Source organism: Bufo bufo, chromosome 5 (genome assembly GCF_905171765.1).
Source record: "Bufo bufo chromosome 5, aBufBuf1.1, whole genome shotgun sequence".
Classification (NCBI taxonomy): domain Eukaryota; kingdom Metazoa; phylum Chordata; class Amphibia; order Anura; family Bufonidae; genus Bufo; species Bufo bufo.
Genome location: NC_053393.1, coordinates 558,330,654 through 558,355,370, shown reverse-complemented (window position 1 = coordinate 558,355,370; position 24,717 = coordinate 558,330,654).

Genomic DNA, 24,717 nt, shown 5'->3' with positions numbered 1-24,717 from the left:
CTCTTCTCCCTCAGGATACGTGTACGCCTCTTCAGCTGAGTAAACTCTTTGGGCGGACAGGACATTCTTATTTTATTGGGGAGTTTTGTGTGAAATGTGTAAAACTTTATTTAGTGTGAGGGGTGTGTATGTAGTGTTTTCACACATGAAGGGGCTTGTTATAAATTTAAAATATAGAGAAAAGAGTAGAAAAAAAATTGCTGGATGCACGCACAAACCTACACTAACACTACCTAACTAAAATTGATTTCTATATATACAGTCAGGTCCATAAATATTGGGACATGGACACAATTCTAACATTTTTGGCTCTATACACCACCACAATGGATGTGAAATGAAACGGACAAGATGTGCTTTACCTGCAGACTGTCAGCTGTAATTTGAGGGCATTTACATCCAAATCAGGTGAACGGTGCAGGAATTACAGCAGTTACATATGTGCCTCCCACTTGTTAAAGGACCAAAAGTAATGGGACAGAATAATAATCATAAATCAAACTTTCACTTTTTAATACTTGGTTGCAAATCCTTTGCAGTCAATTACAGCCTGAAGTCTGGAGCGCATAGACATCACCAGACGCTGGGTCTCATCCCTGGTGATGCTCGGCCAGGCCTCTACTGCAACTGTCTTCAGTTCCTGCTTGTTCTTGGGGCATTTTCCCTTCAGTTTTGTCTTCAGCAAGTGAACAGCTCAATCGGATTCAGGTCCGGGGATTGACTCGGCCATTGCATAACATTCCACTTCTTTCCCTTAAAAAGCTCTTTGGTTGCTTTTGCAGTATGCTTTGGGTCATTGTCCATCTGCACTGTGAAGCGCCGTCCAATGAGTTCTGAAGCATTTGGTTGAATATGAGCAGATAATATTGCCCGAAACACTTCAGAATTCATCCTGCTGCTTTTGTCAGCAGTCACATAATCAATAAATACAAGAGAAGCAGTTCCATTGGCAGCCATACATGCCCACGCCATGACACTACCACCACCATGCTTCACTGATGAGGTGGTATGCTTAGGACCATGAGCAGTTCCTTTCCTTCTTCATACTCTTCTCTTCCCATCACTCTGGTACAAGTTGATCTTGGTCTCCTCTGTCCATAGGATGTTGTTCCAGAACTGTGAAGGCTTTTTTAGATGTTGTTGGGCAAACTCTAATCTGGCCTTCCTGTTTTTGAGGCTCACCAATGGTTTACATCTTGAGGTGAACCCTCTGTATTCACTCTGGTGAAGTCTTCTCCTGATTGTTCACTTTGACACACATACACCTACCTCCTGGAGATTGTTCCTGATCTGGCCAACTGTTGTGAAGGGTGTTTTCTTCACCAGGGAAAGAATTCTTCGCTCATCCACCACAGTTGTTTTCCGTGCTCTTCCGGGTCTTTTGGTGTTGCTGAGCTCACCGGTGCGTTCCTTCTTTTTAAGAATGTTCCAAACAGTTGTTTTGGCCAGGCCTAATGTTTTTGCTATCTCTCTGATGGGTTTGTTGTGTTTTTTCAGCCTAATGATGGCTTGCTTCACTGATAGTGACAGCTCTTTGGATCTCATCTTGAGAGTTGACAGCAACAGATTCCAAATGCAGATAGCAGACTGGAAATGACCTCTGGACCTTTTATCTGCTCCTTGTAATTGGGATAATGAGGGAATAACACACACCTGGCCATGGAACAGCGGAGAAGACAATTGTCCCATTACTTCTGGTCCCTTAACAAGTGGGAGGCAGATATGCAAACTGCTGTAATTCCTGCACCGTTCACCTGATTTGGATGTAAATCCCTCAGATTACAGCTGACAGTCTGCAGGTAAAGCACATCTTGTTCGTTTCATTTCAAATGCATTGTGGTGGTGTATAGAGCCAAAAATGTTAGAATTGTGTCCGTGTCCCAATATTTATGGACCTGACTGTATGTATATGGAGATTTATATATATAGATAAAACTAACTACACAAAGAAAAATAAATGTGCACAGTAAACTGAGCAGAGCGGTCAGAAAAATGGATGTTTCTGATCAGCGCTCAGCAGGTGCAGGACGCGCGCACACAGATATTATGTGCGTGCAAAAATCTCCACTAACACTACCTAACTACAATGTATTTCTTTTTATCATCTGTGTTTTTATCGGTTTGCAGACTTATGAGTATTATTCATCAGTTACAAACAGGAATTTCACAGATATCCCAACATGGGAAAAAGGTGAGACAACAGTAATCGGCTTACATGACTAAAGTCACTGAACAACCGGTTTCTTGCACCGGAACAATTAAACATATTCAAAATAGAACATATCACATCTCCAATATTGGGTAAATGGACATCCAGGAAATATGGAGATCAAAGTTGAGCAAAATTAGGGTGGAGAAGTTAGAGGAAGTAGGATAAAGAGGGAAAGAGAGAGGTGGGGGGGGGGGGGGGAGCGAGTATATACAGGCGTGTGCCCTCGATACTCTGTATGAGACCGTCGCCTCTCTAACAATTGTGCGCGGATGACTCGGATTTGCAATATGGTGAAACCAACCATTTATCCCACATTGTGAGAAATCTGTGGTGTATTCGGTTCGCTCTACTGGACATCTCTTCAAACCTGCATATTTGGTGCAGTTTTCCCAGCCAATCAGCTACCGTAGGAGGTGTGGGGTTTAGCCACTTTAGGGGGATCAGAGATTTGGCTGCAGCTAAAAAATGCGTAACTAAAGATGATGCGGATGGAAGGTATTCCGAGGTAGGACAGCACAAGTGAGGGAGTCGGCGTTAGATTCATTCCCGTGATCTCTTTTGTTATGAGTTCCACTTCGGACCAGAAGGGGCGTATTTTTGGGCATTCCCACCAAATGTGAGTGTGAGTGCCAACCTGTGAGTTACATCTCCAGCATAAGTTGGTGGGAGAAAGACCATGTGCATGGAGGAATTCAGGAGTTTTGTACCATCTTGAAACTACTTTGTCAGTTCATGTAAAAAAAAAAAATTTGTCACAAGTTAGTGGAATATGAGACTTTGTAAGAAAAAAATAAAAAAATACTTCTATGAACTCGCCATGCCCCTCACGGAATACCTTGGGGTGTCTTCTTTCAAAAGGGGGTCACTTGTGGGGTATTTATACTGCCGTGGCATTTTAGGGGCCCTAAAGTGTGAGAAGTAGTTTGGAATCCAAATGCGTAAAAAATGCCCTGTGAAATCCTAAAGGTACTCATTGGAATTTGGGCCCCTTTGCGCATCTTGGCTGCAAAAAAGTGTCACTCATGTGGTATCGCCGTACTCAGAAGAAGTAGGGCAATTCGGGGTCTATTTTTACATATACCCATGCTGGGTGAGAGGAATATCTCTGTAAATTGACAACTTTGTATAAAAAAATTGAAAAAGTTGTCATTTACAGATATATTTCTCACACACAGGATGGGTATGTGTGAAAAGACACCCTAAAACACATTTCCCTACTTCTCCTGAGTACGGCGATACCACATGTGTGACACTTTTTTGCAGCCTAAGTGGGCAAAGGGGCCCAAATTCTAAAGAGCACCTTTTTAGGACGGCATTTTAAGGCATTTGGATTCCAGACTTCTTCTCACGCTTTAGGGCCCCTAAAATGCCAGGGCAGTATAAATACCCCACATGTGACCCCATTTTGGAAAGAAGACACCCCAAGGTATTCCGTGAGGGGTATGGGGAGTTCATGTAAGATTTTATTTTTTGTCACAAGTTAGTGGAATATGAGACTTTGTAAGAAAAAAAAAAAAAGAAAAAAAAATCTATTTCCGCTAACCTGTGCCAAAAAATAAAATCTTCTATGAACTCGCCATGCCCCTCAGCGAATACCTTGGGGTGTCTTCTTTCCAAAATGGGGTCATTTGTGGGGTGTTTGTACTGCCCTGGCATTTGAAGGTCTCCACAATCATTACATGTATGGCCAGCATTAGGAGTTTCTGCTATTCTCCTTATATTGAGCATACGGGGCCTAAGACCCCTGTGTGCCTGTCCTGTGTCACGCGATCCCTACACTAATAGTGTACCTGTGTGTGGTACTTGCGGAAACACTCCCTATGCATAGGGCAGGCTGGTCAGGACAGTCAGGACAAAAAACGGTGGTGTCACGCCTTAATAGAGACACGACATCTTTTTCTTGGGGAACGCTGAGTTGGGGTACCAGGATAGACACTCGGGAAGTGTCTGTCATGTAGCCGGCTAACTACATCAGGGACTTGGGGCACGGACCCTCCTGGATACAGGAGTACCAAAATTATCTCTTCCTGGAATTTTAGGAAGGATCCTGTTCTCCCAGCCTTACTGTAGAGATCAAAACTATTATATGCAGCCAATTGAAATAAATAAACAGACACCTTCTTATACCAGCGTCTGGTGCGGCGGGACACTAAATAGGGAGCCAACTGTCACGGCTGAGGATGGGGAAAACCCTCAGCCGTGCGGTATCAGCAGATGGAGTCGCTGCAAGGCCAGGACAGAGAATTAGGGAGCTGGTCACCTCCTACACATCCCTAACTCTGACCCTGTCTCCTATCCGTATGAGCCGACCCTGAAGGTAGGAGGGCTCATACTCCAGAGCCTGATATTCCTGCTCGCCCTCAGGGTGGCCCTGGACTAGGAGCAGGGTAAGACGACCCGTTCCTCCTAGACACGGAGGAACAGGAATCTCACTGGCCAAGCTACATAGAAAGGGGGGACATAAACAGACATATGGCAATGACAGGTAAGTGAGACTAGTTCCACACTTACCTGCCACAGACACACAACCTGGAACCCACGTGCAAGTGCTGCTATCCACAACCAACATAAAGGACACAGCACACAACAGACATCACACGGGAACCCAGGAAACCATATGCTGCAATAACAGATAAACTAACACCAGACATAAAGTTTATGACCACCAGGGTGGCCCTCACTGGCAGATGGTAAAAAAGCAGGAGGATGTCTCCAGCAAGCATGGCTGAAGCACCCTCTCTGACTACTGCCTTCCACTGAGGCTTTATAGGGCCAAGTAGCCACACCCACAGTCAGACACACCCACAGTCAGACACACCCAGTGCACACACACAGTCAGACACACCCACAGTCAGACACACCCAGTGCACACACACAGTCAGACACACCCACAGTCAGACACACCCAGTGCACACACACAGTCAGACACACCCACAGTCAGACACACCCAGTGCACACACACACTAGGAAGGAAGTTAACCCTTCCAACACCAGGGAAGGGAAGACAACAACTTAAAGGGGAAGTGCACACAACACATATAACACCCCGTGCACACCGATAAAAGGCACACCTATAAAGAGAGGTTGCCAGGGGCGACCGCATGCCTACTGCAGCAAGCTGCCTAGCACCGCTCAGGCTGCTCTGCTGCCACATACACAAAGTTGCCAGCGGCAATGACAGGTGAGGCAACATACTATAGCCCTCACCTGTGATTGACAACAACACCAAGACCGCAGGCAAGTGCATGCGGTTACAGGAGTCACAACCATGACCATGGCCGTGACACCAACATCTGGTCATTGAAGTCCACCCCTCCCATGTGAAGGTTATAGTCGTGGACAGAGAGGGGTTTCACAATGACTCCAGTTGCCCTTTCAATTTGGACAGTCGTGTCTGCGTGAATGGTGGACAGAAGGTAAACGTCCCTCTTGTCTCTCCACTTCACCGCGAGCAGTTCTTGGTCACACAAGGCAGCCCTCTCCCCCCGTGCAAGTCGGGTACTAACGAGCCGTTGGGGGAAGCCCTGGCGACTAGGTCGCGCGGTGCCACAGCATTGAATTCCGAGTAGATGTAAGTGCCGAAAGAGTGCCACGTTTGTGTAAAAATTGTCCACGTATAAGTGGTACCCCTTGTGGAGTAAGGGTGACACCAAGTCCCAGACAATCTTGCCACTGCTCCCCAGGTAGTCAGGACATCCGACCGGCTCCAGTTTTGAGTCTTTTCCCTCATAGACCCTAAAACGATATGTATAGCCTGTGGCCCTTTCACAGAGCTTATACAGTTTGACCCCATACCGGGCGCGCTTGCTGGGGATGTACTGTTTGATGCCAAGGCGCCCGGTAAAATGTACAAGGGACTTGTCTATGCAGATGTTCTGATTGGGGGTATACGCATCTGCAAACCTGGATGACAAACGGTCTATGAGGGGCCGAATTTTGTGGAGCCGGTCATAAGCAGGGTGGCCTCTTGGATGACGGGTGTTATTGTCAGTGAAATGCATAAAGCGCATGATGACCTCAAAACGTGCCCTGGACATAGCAGCAGAGAAGTAAAGCTGCGATCGCTAATAAAGATCCAGAAATCTCAAAAGTTATCTTTTTATAGCGCCGCAGCGATTTTACAGTGTTTTTGCAGTGATCAGAAAAAAAAAATACATTTCTGTCACTGCGGTGGGGCGGACTGAACGCAAGTGTGCGCACAAGATCAGGCCTGATCGGGCGAACACTGCGTTTTTTGTAGAGCCTAAGGTGACCCTAATGTGCTGATATAGATCTGATTGCGATCAGTCTTGATCACTTACAGATACTATATAGTACTAGTGCTGATTAGCGACAGCGATGACGCTAATCAGCGACTAATCAGTGACTGCGGTGCGGTGGGCGCTAACTACCTAACAAGTAGCTAACTAACTGGCGGTGATAAGGGACCCTTACAGGGGGGTGATCAATGACAGGGGGGTGATCAGGGAGTCTATATGGGGTGATCAGGGGTTAATAAGTGATAGGAAGGGGGGGGGGGTGTAATGTGTGTGTGGTGCTTGGTGCTACTTACTGAGCTACCTGTGTCCTCTGGTGGTCGATCCAAGCAAAAGGGACCACCAGAGGACCAGGTAGCAGGTATATTAGATGCTGTTATCAAAACCTCATCTAATATACCCTTCAGGGGTTAAAAAAATCGCATCTCCAGCCAATGATCGCTGCCTGGAGGCTGTAGTTCAACTTGCATACTGCGCGATCCTGTGAACGTGCGCTCCTGTGATCGCGCGTTCACAGGAGATCTCGGGTCTCACGAGATGAGGCCAATAGGCGTCGCTGAGACCTGAGAGCACCGCTGTCCTGACGCCTATCGGCGTTACCGTGACAGGAAGTGGTTAAGGACATATTTTTCCTACAGAGCACATGAAAATGAAGATGTTCACCCCAAAATGTATCACCCCGTTTCTCCTGTCTTCAGAAATACCCCCATTGTGGCCCTAATCTTATGTCTTGACAAACGGCAGGGCCCCAACATAAAGGAGCACCCAGTTGTTTTCTGAACACAAACTTTGCTTACAAATAGTTCCGGCCCCATTGCAGACTTGTAATGGCGTTGAGCTGCCAAAACAATAGAAAACCCCCATAATGGACCCCATTTTGAAAACTAGACCCCCTAAGGTATTCATCTAGGGGTGTAGTGAGCATTTACACCCCCTAGTTTTTTGTAGAAATTAATGCAAAGCAGGCGGAAAGAAAATATTTTTATTTTTTTACACAAGTGTCAATTTCAAGACAGATTTCTTTCTACAGAGCAGATGGAAATGAAGATGTGCAAGAGGAGTGGCGCCTTCTACCGCCATAGGGCTATGGGGTCTGGGGTGGAATCGGAGTCCCCGCTATCTGAAAATATTTCCGCCTCTGAAGCGGTGTCAGATTCAGAGTGGTCAGAGACATTCGGAGGCTGCTCCGCACGGAACAATCTCTGAGCCATTGTTTTTTCTGTACAGCTCAGAAAGAAATTACAATAACGGACCGTCCCTAATAGACTGGTAATGGACGGCAGTGACTGACACCCACCGACTGACTGACACCCATCGACTGACTGACACCGACCGACTGACTGACACACACCGACCGACTGACTGACACCCACCGACTGACTGACACACACCGACTGACTGACTCCCACCGACTGACTGACACCGACCGACTGACACCCACCGACTGACGGACACCCACCGACCGACTGACACCCACCGACTGACACCGACCGACTGACTGACACCCACCGACTGACTGACACCCACCGACTGACTGACTGACACCCACCGACTGACTGACACCCACCGACTGACGGACACCCACCGACTGACGGACACCCACCGACCGACTGACTGACTCCCACCGACTGACTGACACCGACCGACTGACTGACACACACCGACTGACTGACACCCACCGACTGACTGACACACACCGACTGACTGACACACACCGACTGACTGACTGACACCGACTGACTGACACCCACCGACTGACTGACACCCACCGACTGACTGACTGACACCCACCGACTGACGGACACCCACCGACCGACTGACTCCCACCGACTGACTGACACACACCGACTGACTGACACCCACCGACTGACTGACACCCACCGACTGACTGACTGACACCGACTGACTGACACCCACCGACTGACTGACTGACACCGACCGACTGACTGACACCCACCGACTGACTGACACCGACTGACTGACACCGACCGACTGACTGACACCGACCGACTGACACCCACCGACTGACTGACACCCACCGACTGACACCCACTGACCGCCAGTAACAGACGGACACAGGTCCCTAATAAAGATAATTGACCGTCACTAATAGACGTCTAATCTCGGACACCCACTGACCGCCAGTTACTGACGGACAGTTTTCCCAGGACAGAGGTCCGATCGCTCCTCACAGAGCGGAGAGAGAAGCGCGGCCCCGTCCGGCCTCTGTTCTGTAAAAAGAATGGATGTGATCTCCATGATGGGTTGTCATGGAGACCACATGATCAGGGACCATTATTACTGGTCCCTGATGGTGACTGTGCGGAAGGCAGATCTTTAGCTCAGTAACCAGCGCACGTGTCTGCGCCATCTATTATTATTATTTAATTAGATATGGGGGGGGGCCCTAATAACTTTATTTAAACATATCTGGGGGCCATATTGCCCCGGTCGGGGTGCTGGGGGACCCGATCGGGTCAATTTGAACTTCTCTCTCCTGTCCTGAGGAGAGAGACCTTACTGTGAGCGGTGGCGGTCGGCTTTCAGTCTGCGCATGCGCCGGGCCGCCATCTTTCTTGAGGGTAAGGGGGGGAGAGGATCGGGACCCAGCTTAGGGCCAGAAGAGCTGGGGGGCCCGATCGCTGCACCGGAGACTTTCTCTTACATGAGAGGAGAGAGAAAGTTTAGTGCGGACAACTCCGCCGCCGGCATTTTCTGTGATCGCCGTGATAAAGTGTATGACGGCGATCACGTGACCAGAGAGCGCTTGTCGCGGTCTCTGGTCACTGCCCCTTCCTCCGGTAGCTGCGGGCACGGAGCTACAGCGCTGGATTTCATCGCTAACTTGGGCTGAAGGGCCACCGTAAAAAGGCCGCGCTCCAGCCCAAGGCCCCTTAGTGACCGCCGTAAAAACACGTATGGGTGGTCACTAAGGGGTTAATTAATCGGGGAATTGATTTAAATGTCATAGATGGAGGCGGCGTGTGATCGAGGCGCAATCTGAGGCCGGTCTGCAGAGGGGCGAGAGAGCGAGGGAGCGGAACAGATCGACCCTGACAGCGACACTGCACCATGTGACCAGCTCCTCCTGTATCACACAACTGAGGCTTAGATACACCGCTCAGCAGACAGTATCACACAGGATAGGATTAGATACACCGCTCAGCAGGCAGTATCACACAGGATAGGATTAGATACACAGCTCAGCAGACAGTATCACACGGGATAGGATTAGATACACAGCTCAGCAGACAGTATCTCACGGGATAGGATTAGATACACGGCTCAGCAGACAGTATCACACAGGATAGGATTAGATACACAGCTCAGCAGACAGTATCACACAGGATAGGATTAGATACACAGCTCAGCAGACAGTATCACACAACTGAGGCTTAGATACACCGCTCAGCAGACGGTATCACACAGGATAGGATTAGATACACCGCTCAGCAGACAGTATCACACGGGACAGGATTAGATACACAGCTCAGCAGACAGTATCACACAGGATAGGATTAGATACACAGCTCAGAAGACAGTATCACACAGGATAGGATTAGATACACAGCTCAGCAGACAGTATCACACAGGATAGGATTAGATACACAGCTCAGCAGACAGTATCACACAGGATAGGATTAGATACACAGCTCAGCAGACAGTATCACACAGGAAAGGATTAGATACACAGCTCAGCAGACAGTATCACACGGGATAGGATTAGATACACAGCTCAGCAGACAGTATCACACAGGACAGGATTAGATACACAGCTCAGCAGCCAGTATCACATAGGACAGGATTAGATACACAGCTCAGCAGTCTGTATCACACAGGATAGGATTAGATACACAGCTCAGAAGACAGTATCACACAGGATAGGATTAGATACACAGCTCAGCAGACAGTATCACACAGGATAGGATTAGATACACAGCTCAGCAGACAGTATCACACAGGATAGGATTAGATACACAGCTCAGCAGACAGTATCACACAGGATAGGATTAGATACACAGCTCAGCAGACAGTATCACACAGAATAGGATTAGATACACAGCTCAGCAGACAGTATCACACAGGATAGGATTAGATACACAGCTCAGCAGGCTGTATCTCACAAGAGAAGCTGTGATCCAGGCTCAGCAGGCTGTATCTCACATGAGAGGCTTAGATACGGCTGTGCTGGCCGCTCCCAGTGTTTGGGGCTCTGGAGATGGTGAGGGAAGCGCCTGTGGCCCTCAGTGATGTGAGGAGAGGAGCAGGAGCCATGTCTGGGTGTACTAACATGGCCGCCGGAGGTGTAGGGGGCGGGGCTAGTGCTGACTGACCGTGTGCCGGGCGGGGCCAGCCCTGTGACGTCACACCGCAAAGCATGCTGGGAGAGGAAAACTCCAGGAACCTGAGGGAAAGAGGAAGTTCTGCTGGAAACTTCCTGTAAAGAGGCTCTGATGTCCGGACAGCGGGAGGGAGAGCCCCGGCATGAGGAGGAGCAGGTACCGGGGAGCCGGGGGCCGCAGTCAGTAGTGCAGTGTGTGATGTCTGTCACAGCTGATGCTTCAGTAGTGCAGTGTATTGTTGCAGTTGACGCTTCAGTAGTGCAGTGTATTGTTGCAGTTGATGCTTCAGTAGTGCAGTGTATTGTTGCAGTTGATGCTTCAGTAGTGCAGTGTATTGTGGCAGTTGGTGCTTCAGTAGTGCAGTGTATTGTGGCAGTTGGTGCTTCAGTAGTGCAGTGTATTGTGGCAGTTGACGCTTCAGTAGTGCAGTGTATTGTGGCAGTTGATGCTTCAGTAGTGCAGTGTATTGTGGCAGTTGACGCTTCAGTAGTGCAGTGTATTGTGGCAGTTGACGCTTCAGTAGTGCAGTGTATTGTGGCAGTTGACGCTTCAGTAGTGCAGTGTATTGTTGCAGTTGACGCTTCAGTAGTGCAGTGTATTGTGGCAGTTGATGCTTCAGTAGTGCAGTGTATTGTGGCAGTTGACGCTTCAGTAGTGCAGTGTATTGTGGCAGTTGATGCTTCAGTAGTGCAGTGTATTGTAGCAGTTGATGCTTCAGTAGTGCAGTGTATTGTGGCAGTTGACGCTTCAGTAGTGCAGTGTATTGTGGCAGTTGACGCTTCAGTAGTGCAGTGTATTGTGGCAGTCGATGCTTCAGTAGTGCAGTGTATTGTGGCAGTTGATGCTTCAGTAGTGCAGTGTATTGTGGCAGTTGATGCTTCAGTAGTGCAGTGTATTGTGGCAGTTGATGCTTCAGTAGTGCAGTGTATTGTGGCAGTTGATGATTCAGTAGTGCAGTGTATTGTGGCAGTTGATGCTTCAGTAGTGCAGTGTATTGTGGCAGTTGACGCTTCAGTAGTGCAGTGTATTGTGGCAGTTGACGCTTCAGTAGTGCAGTGTATTGTGGCAGTTGACGCTTCAGTAGTGCAGTGTATTGTGGCAGTTGATGCTTCAGTAGTGCAGTGTATTGTGGCAGTTGATGATTCAGTAGTGCAGTGTATTGTGGCAGTTGATGCTTCAGTAGTGCAGTGTATTGTGGCAGTTGATGCTTCAGTAGTGCAGTGTATTGTGGCAGTTGACGCTTCAGTAGTGCAGTGTATTGTTGCAGTTGATGCTTCAGTAGTGCAGTGTATTGTGGCAGTTGATGCTTCAGTAGTGCAGTGTATTGTGGCAGTTGATGCTTCAGTAGTGCAGTGTATTGTGGCAGTCGATGCTTCAGTAGTGCAGTGTATTGTGGCAGTCGATGCTTCAGTAGTGCAGTGTATTGTGGCAGTTGACGCTTCAGTAGTGCAGTGTATTGTGGCAGTTGACGCTTCAGTAGTGCAGTGTATTGTTGCAGTTGATGCTTCAGTAGTGCAGTGTATTGTGGCAGTTGACGCTTCAGTAGTGCAGTGTATTGTGGCAGTTGACGCTTCAGTAGTGCAGTGTATTGTTGCAGTTGATGCTTCAGTAGTGCAGTGTATTGTTGCAGTTGATGCTTCAGTAGTGCAGTGTATTGTGGCAGTTGGTGCTTCAGTAGTGCAGTGTATTGTGGCAGTTGGTGCTTCAGTAGTGCAGTGTATTGTGGCAGTTGACGCTTCAGTAGTGCAGTGTATTGTGGCAGTTGATGCTTCAGTAGTGCAGTGTATTGTGGCAGTTGACGCTTCAGTAGTGCAGTGTATTGTGGCAGTTGACGCTTCAGTAGTGCAGTGTATTGTGGCAGTTGACGCTTCAGTAGTGCAGTGTATTGTTGCAGTTGACGCTTCAGTAGTGCAGTGTATTGTGGCAGTTGATGCTTCAGTAGTGCAGTGTATTGTGGCAGTTGACGCTTCAGTAGTGCAGTGTATTGTGGCAGTTGATGCTTCAGTAGTGCAGTGTATTGTAGCAGTTGATGCTTCAGTAGTGCAGTGTATTGTGGCAGTTGACGCTTCAGTAGTGCAGTGTATTGTGGCAGTTGACGCTTCAGTAGTGCAGTGTATTGTGGCAGTCGATGCTTCAGTAGTGCAGTGTATTGTGGCAGTTGATGCTTCAGTAGTGCAGTGTATTGTGGCAGTTGATGCTTCAGTAGTGCAGTGTATTGTGGCAGTTGATGCTTCAGTAGTGCAGTGTATTGTGGCAGTTGATGATTCAGTAGTGCAGTGTATTGTGGCAGTTGATGCTTCAGTAGTGCAGTGTATTGTGGCAGTTGACGCTTCAGTAGTGCAGTGTATTGTGGCAGTTGACGCTTCAGTAGTGCAGTGTATTGTGGCAGTTGACGCTTCAGTAGTGCAGTGTATTGTTGCAGTTGATGCTTCAGTAGTGCAGTGTATTGTGGCAGTTGATGATTCAGTAGTGCAGTGTATTGTGGCAGTTGATGCTTCAGTAGTGCAGTGTATTGTGGCAGTTGATGCTTCAGTAGTGCAGTGTATTGTGGCAGTTGACGCTTCAGTAGTGCAGTGTATTGTTGCAGTTGATGCTTCAGTAGTGCAGTGTATTGTGGCAGTTGATGCTTCAGTAGTGCAGTGTATTGTGGCAGTTGATGCTTCAGTAGTGCAGTGTATTGTGGCAGTCGATGCTTCAGTAGTGCAGTGTATTGTGGCAGTCGATGCTTCAGTAGTGCAGTGTATTGTGGCAGTTGACGCTTCAGTAGTGCAGTGTATTGTGGCAGTTGACGCTTCAGTAGTGCAGTGTATTGTTGCAGTTGATGCTTCAGTAGTGCAGTGTATTGTGGCAGTTGACGCTTCAGTAGTGCAGTGTATTGTGGCAGTTGACGCTTCAGTAGTGCAGTGTATTGTGGCAGTTGACGCTTCAGTAGTGCAGTGTATTGTGGCAGTTGATGCTTCAGTAGTGCAGTGTATTGTGGCCGTTGATGCTTCAGTAGTGCAGTGTATTGTTGCAGTTGATGCTTCAGTAGTGCAGTGTATTGTGGCAGTTGACGCTTCAGTAGTGCAGTGTATTGTGGCAGTTGACGCTTCAGTAGTGCAGTGTATTGTGGCAGTTGACGCTTCAGTAGTGCAGTGTATTGTTGCAGTTGACGCTTCAGTAGTGCAGTGTATTGTGGCAGTTGACGCTTCAGTAGTGCAGTGTATTGTGGCAGTTGACGCTTCAGTAGTGCAGTGTATTGTGGCAGTTGACGCTTCAGTAGTGCAGTGTATTGTGGCAGTTGATGCTTCAGTAGTGCAGTGTATTGTGGCAGTTGATGCTTCAGTAGTGCAGTGTATTGTAGCAGTTGACGCTTCAGTAGTGCAGTGTATTGTGGCAGTTGACGCTTCAGTAGTGCAGTGTATTGTGGCAGTTGATGCTTCAGTAGTGCAGTGTATTGTGGCAGTTGATGCTTCAGTAGTGCAGTGTATTGTGGCAGTTGATGCTTCAGTAGTGCAGTGTATTGTAGCAGTTGACGCTTCAGTAGTGCAGTGTATTGTGGCAGTTGACGCTTCAGTAGTGCAGTGTATTGTGGCAGTTGATGCTTCAGTAGTGCAGTGTATTGTGGCAGTCGATGCTTCAGTAGTGCAGTGTATTGTGGCAGTCGATGCTTCAGTAGTGCAGTGTATTGTGGCAGTCGATGCTTCAGTAGTGCAGTGTATTGTGGCAGTTGATGCTTCAGTAGTGCAGTGTATTGTGGCAGTTGATGCTTCAGTAGTGCAGTGTATTGTGGCAGTTGATGCTTCAGTAGTGCAGTGTATTGTGGCAGTTGATGCTTCAGTAGTGCAGTGTATTGTGGCAGTCGATGCTTCAGTAGTGCAGTGTATTGTGGCAGTTGATGCTTCAGTAGTGCAGTGTATTGTGGCAGTCGATGCTTCAGTAGTGCAGTGTATTGTGGCAGTTGATGCTTCAGTAGTGCAGTGTATTGTGGCAGTTGATGCTTCAGTAGTGCAGTGTATTGTGGCAGTTGATGCTTCAGTAGTGCAGTGTATTGTGGCAGTTGACGCTTCAGTAGTGCAGTGTATTCTGTCAGTCACAGGCCGCACTCACATCCTGCGCATGCGCTGCTCTCCTGACGTCGGGGACACTGAAGTCTGTGCCGGAGAGGGACCTGGGAGGCGTCCACCAGTGTCTCCAGCAGTGGTCGTCATCTCCCATAGACGTCCATGTTATGAGGATGTATCCCAGCAGTGATACCAGTATAAGTGTCACATGACCACTGTGGCCATGATGGTTTACATTACTGGTATCACCACTGCGGACAGTGTCAGGGTGCACCATGCTTTACACTGCTGTCACCTCATACATGGAGGAACTGCCCTGACGAGATCTTCCAGTCCTCAGTCCAGACAATAGAGAGAAGACCTCATCTCCTCTGATTTCTCCCAAATGTCCCTCATCATCTCCGGTCATTATAAGCATTTCTATGGGATTTCACGCGGATTCTACATTGACTCCTCTTCTTCCATTCAGGTTCCTGTGATATAGGATTGTCCGATGACATCATCAGTACCAGATAATGGATGGAGACGGGGACAAGATGGCGGAGAGGATATTAGATCTTACCCTAGAGATACTCTTCCTGCTTACTGGAGAGGTGAGAGGTCCTGATGATGTCACATTACACCATTATCTATGGTAATTACAGGGGATGTGACTGGAGAGGTGAGAGGTTCTGATGATGTCACATTACATCATTATCTATGGTAATTACAGGTGATGTGACTGGAGAGGTGAGGGGTTCTGATGATGTCACATTACATCATTATCTATGGTAATTACAGGTGATGTGACTGGAGAGGTGAGAGGTTCTGATGATGTCACATTACATCGTTATCTATGGTAATTACAGGGGATGTGACTGGAGAGGTGAGAGGTTCTGATGATGTCACATTACACCATTATCTATGGTAATTACAGGGGATGTGACTGGAGAGGTGAGAGGTTCTGATGATGTCACATTACATCGTTATCTATGGTAATTACAGGGGATGTGACTGGAGAGGTTCTGATGATGTCACATTACATCATTATCTATGGTAATTACAGGGGATGTGACTGGAGAGGTGAGAGGTTCTGATGATGTCACATTACATCATTATCTATGGTAATTACAGGGGATGTGACTGGAGAGGTGAGAGGTTCTGATGATGTCACATTACTTCATTATCTATGGTGATTACAGGTGATGTGACTGGAGAGGTGAGAGGTTCTGATGATGTCACATTACATCATTATCTGTGGTAATTACAGGGGATGTGACTGGAGAGGTGAGAGGTTCTGATGATGTCACATTACATCATTATCTATGGTGATTACAGGGGATGTGACTGGAGAGGTGAGAGGTTCTGATGATGTCACATTACATCATTATGGTAATTACAGGGGATGTGACTGGAGAGGTGAGAGGTTCTGATGATGTCGCATTACACCATTATCTATGGTAATTACAGGGGATGTGACTGGAGAGGTGAGAGGTTCTGATGATGTCACATTACATCATTATCTGTGGTAATTACAGGGGATGTGACTGGAGAGGTGAGAGGTTCTGATGATGTCACATTACATCATTATCTATGGTGATTACAGGGGATGTGACTGGAGAGGTGAGAGGTTCTGATGATGTCACATTACATCATTATGGTAATTACAGGGGATGTGACTGGAGAGGTGAGAGGTTCTGATGATGTCGCATTACACCATTATCTATGGTAATTACAGGGGATGTGACTGGAGAGGTGAGAGGTTCTGATGATGTCACATTACATCATAATCTATGGTAATTACAGGGGATGTGACTGGAGAGGTGAGAGGTTCTGATGATGTCACATTACTTCATTATCTATGGTGATTACAGGGGATGTGACTGGAGAGGTGAGAGGTTCTGATGATGTCACATTACATCATTATCTATGGTAATTACAGGTGATGTGACTGGAGAGGTGAGAGGTTCTGATGATGTCACATTACATCATTATGGTAATTACAGGGGATGTGACTGGAGAGGTGAGAGGTTCTGATGATGTCGCATTACATCATTATCTATGGTGATTACAGGTGATGTGACTGGAGAGGTGAGAGGTTCTGATGATGTCACATTACATCATTATCTATGGTAATTACAGGGGATGTGACTGGAGAGGTGAGAGGTTCTGATGATGTCACATTACATCATTATCTATGGTAATTACAGGGGATGTGACTGGAGAGGTGAGAGGTTCTGATGATGTTGCATTACATCATTATCTATGGTGATTACAGGTGATGTGACTGGAGAGGTGACAGGTTCTGATGATGTCACATTACATCATTATCTATGGTAATTACAGGTGATGTGACTGGAGAGGTGAGAGGTTCTGATGATGTCACATTACACCATTATCTATGGTAATTACAGGTGGACATGGCTGTAGAAGTGATGGACTCTGGAATGTACATGGTGAAATTTATTATTATGTCTTCCATGAACAGGATTACTCCACGGTGAAGAAGACGTCTAGTAATCTGATACATGAGAAGAACAATGAGAAGATCCTAGAAGTCGTCCACAAGATGATGGAGCTGCTGACTGGAGAGGTGACACCGCCGGGAATGCGGGGACATTATACAGTCACAGCACTGGAGGGGTCTGGGTGATGACGGTGTCATTGTGTTGTCAGGTTCCTATAAGGTGTCAGGATGTCGCTGTCTATTTCTCCATGGAGGAGTGGGAGTATTTAGAAGGACACAAGGGTCTGTACAAGGAGGTCAAGATGGAGGAGGACCAGCCCCTCACATCTCCAGGTAACGGACAGGACTAAATACAAATGTCATGGAATTCTCTGTCTGTAAAGTCTGAGTCCAGTCTCTGTCTCTCCTGCAGAGAGATCCAGTCAGAGGACAACACCAGAGAGATGTCCGCGTCCTCTTCTTCCACAGGATGGTCAGGTAATGGAGATGTCGCCATCCTCTTTAGGAGGACGCCTTGTTTTATCCAGTACTATTCTAGGTTTATACTGGTTTATACTGGTGTAATGAGCTGGAGATGGCGGGATTACAGCCGACCACAGACGCTCCATGTTCTCTGCTTCTTCCTACAAGTCTCTGGCTATGGAGACCACTGGTGGGAATAAGGAACCAATAGGTTTACTGTCAGGTCCATAAATATTGGGACATCGACCCAATCGTAACATTTTTGGCTCTATACACCACCACAATGGATGTGAAATTAAACGGACAAGATGTGCTTTACCTGCAGACTGTCAGCTGTAATCTGAGGGAATTTACATCCAGATCAGGTGAACGGTGCAGGAATTACAGCAGTTTCCATATGTGCCTCCCACTTGTTAAGGGAGGAAAAGTAATGGGACAGAATAATAATCATAAATCAAACTTTCACTTTTTAATACTTGGTTGCAAATCCTTTGCAGTCAATTACAGCCTGAAGTCTGGAACACATAGACATCCCCAGACGCTGGTTTCATCCCTGGTGATGCTCTGCCCGGCCTCTACTGCAACTGTCTTCAGTTCCTGCTTGTTCTTGGGGCATTTTCCCTTCAGTTTTGTCTTCAGCAAGTGAACAGCTCAATCGGATTCAGGTCCGGGGATTGACTCGGCCATTGCATAACATTCCACTTCTTTCCCTTAAAAAGCTCTTTGGTTGCTTTTGCAGTATGCTTTGGGTCATTGTCCATCTGCACTGTGAAGCGCCGTCCAATGAGTTCTGAAGCAATTGGCTGAATAGGAGCAGATAATATTGCCCGAAACACTTCAGAATTCATCCTGCTGCTTTTGTCAGCAGTCACATCATCAATAAATACAAGAGAAGCAGTTCCATTGGCAGCCATACATGCCAACGCCATGACACTACCACCACCATGCTTCACTGATGAGGTGGAATGCTTAGGATCATGAGGTTTGATAAAAAGGATATGTCGCACTAGAATGGGCAGGGAACCATGTGAGGTGCACCAACTCACAGATCACCAAATCTGAAAAGGGAGTATAAATGTAATAAAAGTAGAAGGGCACTCTCTAAAGTGAATGGGAACAGTGGGTATTAATACATGCAAATTTATTGATATCTTTAAAATATGTGGCTCAACAATAAAATTCACAATATTATTGATATAGTAAATTAAAACACCATTGTAGACAATTTCAAGCAATAAACATTCATCAGTAAGATCAACAATCCACATAAAAAATCAGTATTATTCGATATAAAACAATATCCGATAAAAATCGATAGAAACTTGTTGTTTGAATATATCAAAAAATCCTTTAAACAACTCTGGAAGTCCACATTGATAATGGTAATACAGTCTCGAATGTTTAGGTCCCAATTTTCGATTGATAACACTCCAATATTCGAGTCTCCATTAACCACTTCAGCCCCCAGTGCTTAAACCCCCTTAATGACCAGGCCACTTTTTACACTTCTGACCTTCACTACTTTCACAGTTTATTGCTCGGTCATGCAACTTACCACCCAAATGAATTTTACCTCCTTTTCTTCTCACTAATAGAGCTTTCATTTGGTGGTATTTCATTGCTGCTGACATTTTTACTTTTTTTGTTATTAATCGAAATGTAACGATTTTTTTGCAAAAAAATGACATTTTTCACTTTCAGTTGTAAAATTTTGCAAAAAAAACGAGATCCATATATAAATTTTGCTCTAAATTTATTGTTCTACATGTCTTTGATAAAAAAAAAATGTTTGGGTAAAAAAAAAAATGGTTTGGGTAAAAGTTATAGCGTTTACAATCTATGGTACAAAAATGTGAATTTCCGCTTTTTGAAGCAGCTCTGACTTTCTGAGCACCTGTCATGTTTCCTGAGGTTCTACAATGCCCAGACAGTACAAACACCCCACAAATGACCCCATTTCGGAAAGTAGACACCCTAAGGTATTCGCTGATGGGCATAGTGAGTTCATAGAACTTTTTATTTTTTGTCACAAGTTAGCGGAAAATGATATTTTTTTTTTTTTTTCTTACAAAGTCTCATATTCCACTAACTTGTGACAAAAAATAAAAAGTTCTATGAACTCACTATGCCCATCACGAAATACCTTGGGGTCTCTTCTTTCCAAAATGGGGTCACTTGTGGGGTAGTTAAACTGCCCTGGCATTCTAGGGGCCCAAATGTTTGGTAAGTAGTTTGAAATCAAATTCTGTAAAAAATGACCAGTGAAATCCGAAAGGTGCTCTTTGGAATGTGGGCCCCTTTGCCCACCTAGGCTGCAAAAAAGTGTCACACATCTGGTATCTCTATATTCAGGAGAAGTTGGGCAATGTGTATTGGGGTGTCTTTTTACATATACCCATGCTGGGTGAGAGAAATATCTTGGCAAAGACAACTTTTCCCATTTTTTTATACAAAGTTGGCATTTGACCAAGATATTTATCTCACCCAGCATGGGTATATGTAAAAAGACACCCCAAAACACATTCCTCAACTTCTCCTGAGTACGGAGATACCAGATGTGTGACACTTTTTTGCAGCCTAGGTGGGCAAAGGGGCCCATATTCCAAAGAGCACCTTTCGGATTTCACCGGTCATTTTTTACAGAATTTGATTTCAAACTCCTTACCACACATTTGGGCCCCTAGAATGCCAGGGCAGTATAACTACCCCACAAGTGACCCCATTTTGGAAAGAAGAGACCCCAAGGTATTCGCTGATGGGCATAGTGAGTTCATGGAAGTTTTTATTTTTTGTCACAAGTTAGTGGAATATGAGACTTTGTATGAAAAAATAAAATAAAATAAAAATCATCATTTTCCACTAACTTGTGACAAAAAATAAAAAATTCTAGGAACTCGCCATGCCCCTCACTGAATACCTTGGGGTGTCTTCTTTCCAAAATGGGGTCACTTGTGGGGTAGTTATACTGCCCTGGCATTTTCCAGGGGCCCTAATGTGTGGTAAGTAGGTAAATGACCTGTGAAATCCGAAAGGTGCTCTTTGGAATGTGGGCCCCTTTGCCCACCTAGGCTGCAAAAAAGTGTCACACATGTGGTATCGCCGTATTCAGGAGAAGTTGAGGAATGTGTTTTGGGGTGTCATTTTACATATACCCATGCTGGGTGAGAGAAATATCTTGGTCAAATGCCAACTTTGTATAAAAAAATGGGAAAAGTTGTCTTTTGCCAAGATATTTCTCTCACCCAGCATGGGTATATGTAAAATGACACCCCAAAACACATTCCCCAACTTCTCCTGAGTACGGCGATACCAGATGTGTGAGACTTTTTTGCAGCCTAAATGCGCAAAGGGGCCCACATTCCTTTTATGAGGGCATTTTTAGACATTTGGATCCCAGACTTCTTTTCACGCTTTAGGGCCCCTAGAATGCCAGGGCAGTATAAATACCCCACATGTGACCCCATTTTGGAAAGAAGACACCCCAAGGTATTCAATGAGGGGCATGGCGAGTTCATAGAAATTTTTTTTTTTTGGCACAAGTTAGCGGAAATTGATTTTATTTATTTTTTTCTCACAAAGTCTCCCTTTCCGCTAACTTGGGACAAAAATTTCAATCTTTCATGGACTCAATATGCCCCTCACGGAATACCTGGGGGTGTCTTCTTTCCGAAATGGGGTCACATGTGGGGTATTTATACTGCCCTGGCATTCTAGGGGCCCTAAAGCGTGAGAAGAAGTCTGGAATATAAATGTCTAAAAATTTTTACGCATTTGGATTCCGTGAGGGGTATGGTGAGTTCATGTGAGATTTTATTTTTTGACACAAGTTAGTGGAATATGAGACTTTGTAAGAAAAAAAAAAAAAAAATTCAGCTAACTTGGCCAAAAAAATGTCTGAATGGAGCCTTACAGAGGGGTGATCAATGACAGGGGGGGTGATCAATGACAGGGGGGGTGATCAATGACAGGGGGGGTGATCAATGACAGGGGGGGTGATCAATGACAGGGGGGGTGATCAATGACAGGGGGGTGATCAATGACAGGGGGGTGATCAGGGAGTCTATATGGGGTGATCACCACAGTCATTGATCACGCCCCTGTAAGGCTCCATTCAGACGTCCGTGTGCGTTTTGCGGATCCGATCCATCTATCAGTGGATCCGTAAAAATCATGCGGACGTCTGAATGGAGCTTTACAGGGGTGTGATCAATGACAGGGGGGTGATCAGGGGTGATCAATGGTGAATAAGGGGTTAATAAGTGACGGGGGGGGGGGATGTAGTGTAGTGTGGTGCTTGGTGCAACATATTACTGAGCTGCCTGTGTCCTCTGGTGGTCGATCCAAACAAAGGGGACCACCAGAGGACCAGGTAGCAGGTATATTAGATGCTGTTATCAAAACAGCGTCTAATATACCTGTTAGGGGTTAAAAAAATCACATCTCCAGCCTGCCAGCGAACGATCGCCGCTGGCAGGCTGGAGATCCACTTTCTTACCTTCCGTTCCTGTGAGCGCGCGCGCCTGTGTGCGCGCGTTACACAGGAAATCTCGGCCATCGTGAGCGGACGCGCCGGCGCGTCCCCTCGGAATCAATCAACCACCTCCCAGGACGCGTCTGTGCGTACAGCGGTCCGGAGGTGGTTAATTAGCAGCTGTACATAGAGCGGCGTCCCGCTGTAATATTAATATTCAAAAGCGATCGCTTACTTCAAAGACTATTCGGTCTTACCCGGAGGGTTCTTAGTAGGGGTCTCCTACCTTCGTCTCGTTGCACCTGTTTGGCTGTATCGGTGCCTTATTCACGAGCGCTGTTTGTTCCTCAAGAGGATCCCCACGCTCCTGCCGGAAGTTCGCGTAATCTCGCTGAAGGTGAGTTTCCCTTGTCAAGCAAAGACCTCCTACAGCGGGCATTCACAGGATCGGTTTGTAGTTAAAACACTCGCCTCCAAAATCGACCGATTTAGGTTTGATGTCGGGGATGTTGCTTCCCTATTTGAGCTCTGGCTTTGTCATCAGAAGGTCCTGGCAGGCAGCGTGGAGCATCTGAAGGCTTGAGTCCCCCGGGTCAGGACTCACATCTGTCCAACAGACTCTCCTGGAGGAAAAGGGGAGGAGCTTTATGAGAACATGAGTGGTAAGAGCCCATCTGTATATACACTCATTGACCAAAAATCCTGCACCAAGAAGGAGATGTTGGGATGAAACTTTCCCAGTGTGACTGTAATGATGATAAATATAAGGGGTCCCAATATTACAGAAATGGAGACATTTATTGGTGAAAATTGTCCAATTCCAAGGAGGTTTTAAGACCCTGTTGGGCTGCCTCTAGCCTGGATCCAAGATGAGATACGGCCTCTATCCTGGATACAAGATGAGATACGGCCTCTATCCTGGATACAAGATGAGATACGGCCTCTAGCTTGGATACAAGATGAGATACGGCCTCTAGCCCGGATACAAGATGAGATACGGCCTCTAGCCCGGATACAAGATGACATACGGCCTCTAGCCCGGATACAACATGAGATACGGCCTCTAGCCCGGATACAAGATGAGATACGGCCTCTAGCCCGGATACAAGATGGATGATATGCGGTTGGGCAAGGAGACATACATGTTTGTTATGGTATCTTAGGGTACATTTGCCCACAGATGTTACAGGTGCTCCTGTAGATCCTGCACACTCATAGGTTGCTGAAGCTCGCATTGCAGATGTTCCCATAAATGCTTTATAGGTAATAAAACAGGAGGAGACCTTCCTGGGAAGCCTCGCTGTGCGCAGGCGAGCATATCCAGCTGAAAAGTGCTGAGAAGAATACATGTGGCGGCAGGATGTCCTGCACATATCGCTGAGCTGTTAGTGCCCCTCGGACCACTACTAGGGTTCACCGACTGTCGTATGCGATGGCTCCCAGATCATCACACCAGCAGTTAGGGCAGTATGTCGCTCCATAGCAAAGGATTGAAGCGCTCACCAGGAGACCTCCATACTGGAACCCAAAGAGGGCCTAGGATTGTCACTAAAGACGATACGGTTCCAGTCTGTAGTAATCCAGGTTTCCCAATCGGGACATCCCTGCAAACGAAGATTACGGTAGCTGACTGTCAATGACAGGACACATAATGGGCGCCATGATGTCAGATTTTCTTCTGCTGAATGTCTGAAAAAGGTCTGGGCAGAGACAGGGGTGTAATTAAGGGACCACCTGTGTCTAGGTGGTGGACAACAAAACTATGGGAGCTGCTCATTCTTGTCGGTGGATCACACGATCCTCTCTACTGGTAGTCTGTCTGGGCTGTCCGGAGCTTGTTAACTCTACCTGCACTAACATAACCAGTGCGCCCAACATTTCCTAAAGGTCAGAACAGCCTAGATCAGTGGTGGCGAACCTATGGTGCTGGTTCCAGGGGCGGCACTCAGAGCCCTCTCTGTGGGCACCCTCTGCCCAGTGACTTTTCAAAAACCTGGTAGTAGAGATCCTGGCCTTCCTCAGAGAAAGAGATATCATCATCAGTTCCATAGTTTGGACAATTCTCTCTTGATGGCAGAATCCACTCCAATTCTCCAAAGTACCTATAAATTGTGGATTTTTTGAGAATTGTTGGATCGTGAACATCAAGAAATCAGATTTTCTATCCAGACACCAGGAAGATTTTTTTTGACCAACACTTATTTCTGCCAATTCTCAAACATGAGATGATACAGGGGAAAATATCAGTCTTCTGGAGAAAGAGCCACTGCTTATTATAGGAAGCTATGGACATCTTGGGGTTAATGACCTGGAGCCAGTTTCACGTCTGTTCTCTGCAGAAATTGATTTAAACTAAGCAAAGAAATACCATAGTACGTCCGCGCCTCCAAGGGTAAAACATAATTTATTGATACATATGGATTAAAAACATGGATACATGGAGCAAACCCCAAGGATGGGAAAGATCATGTGCAACATGACAAA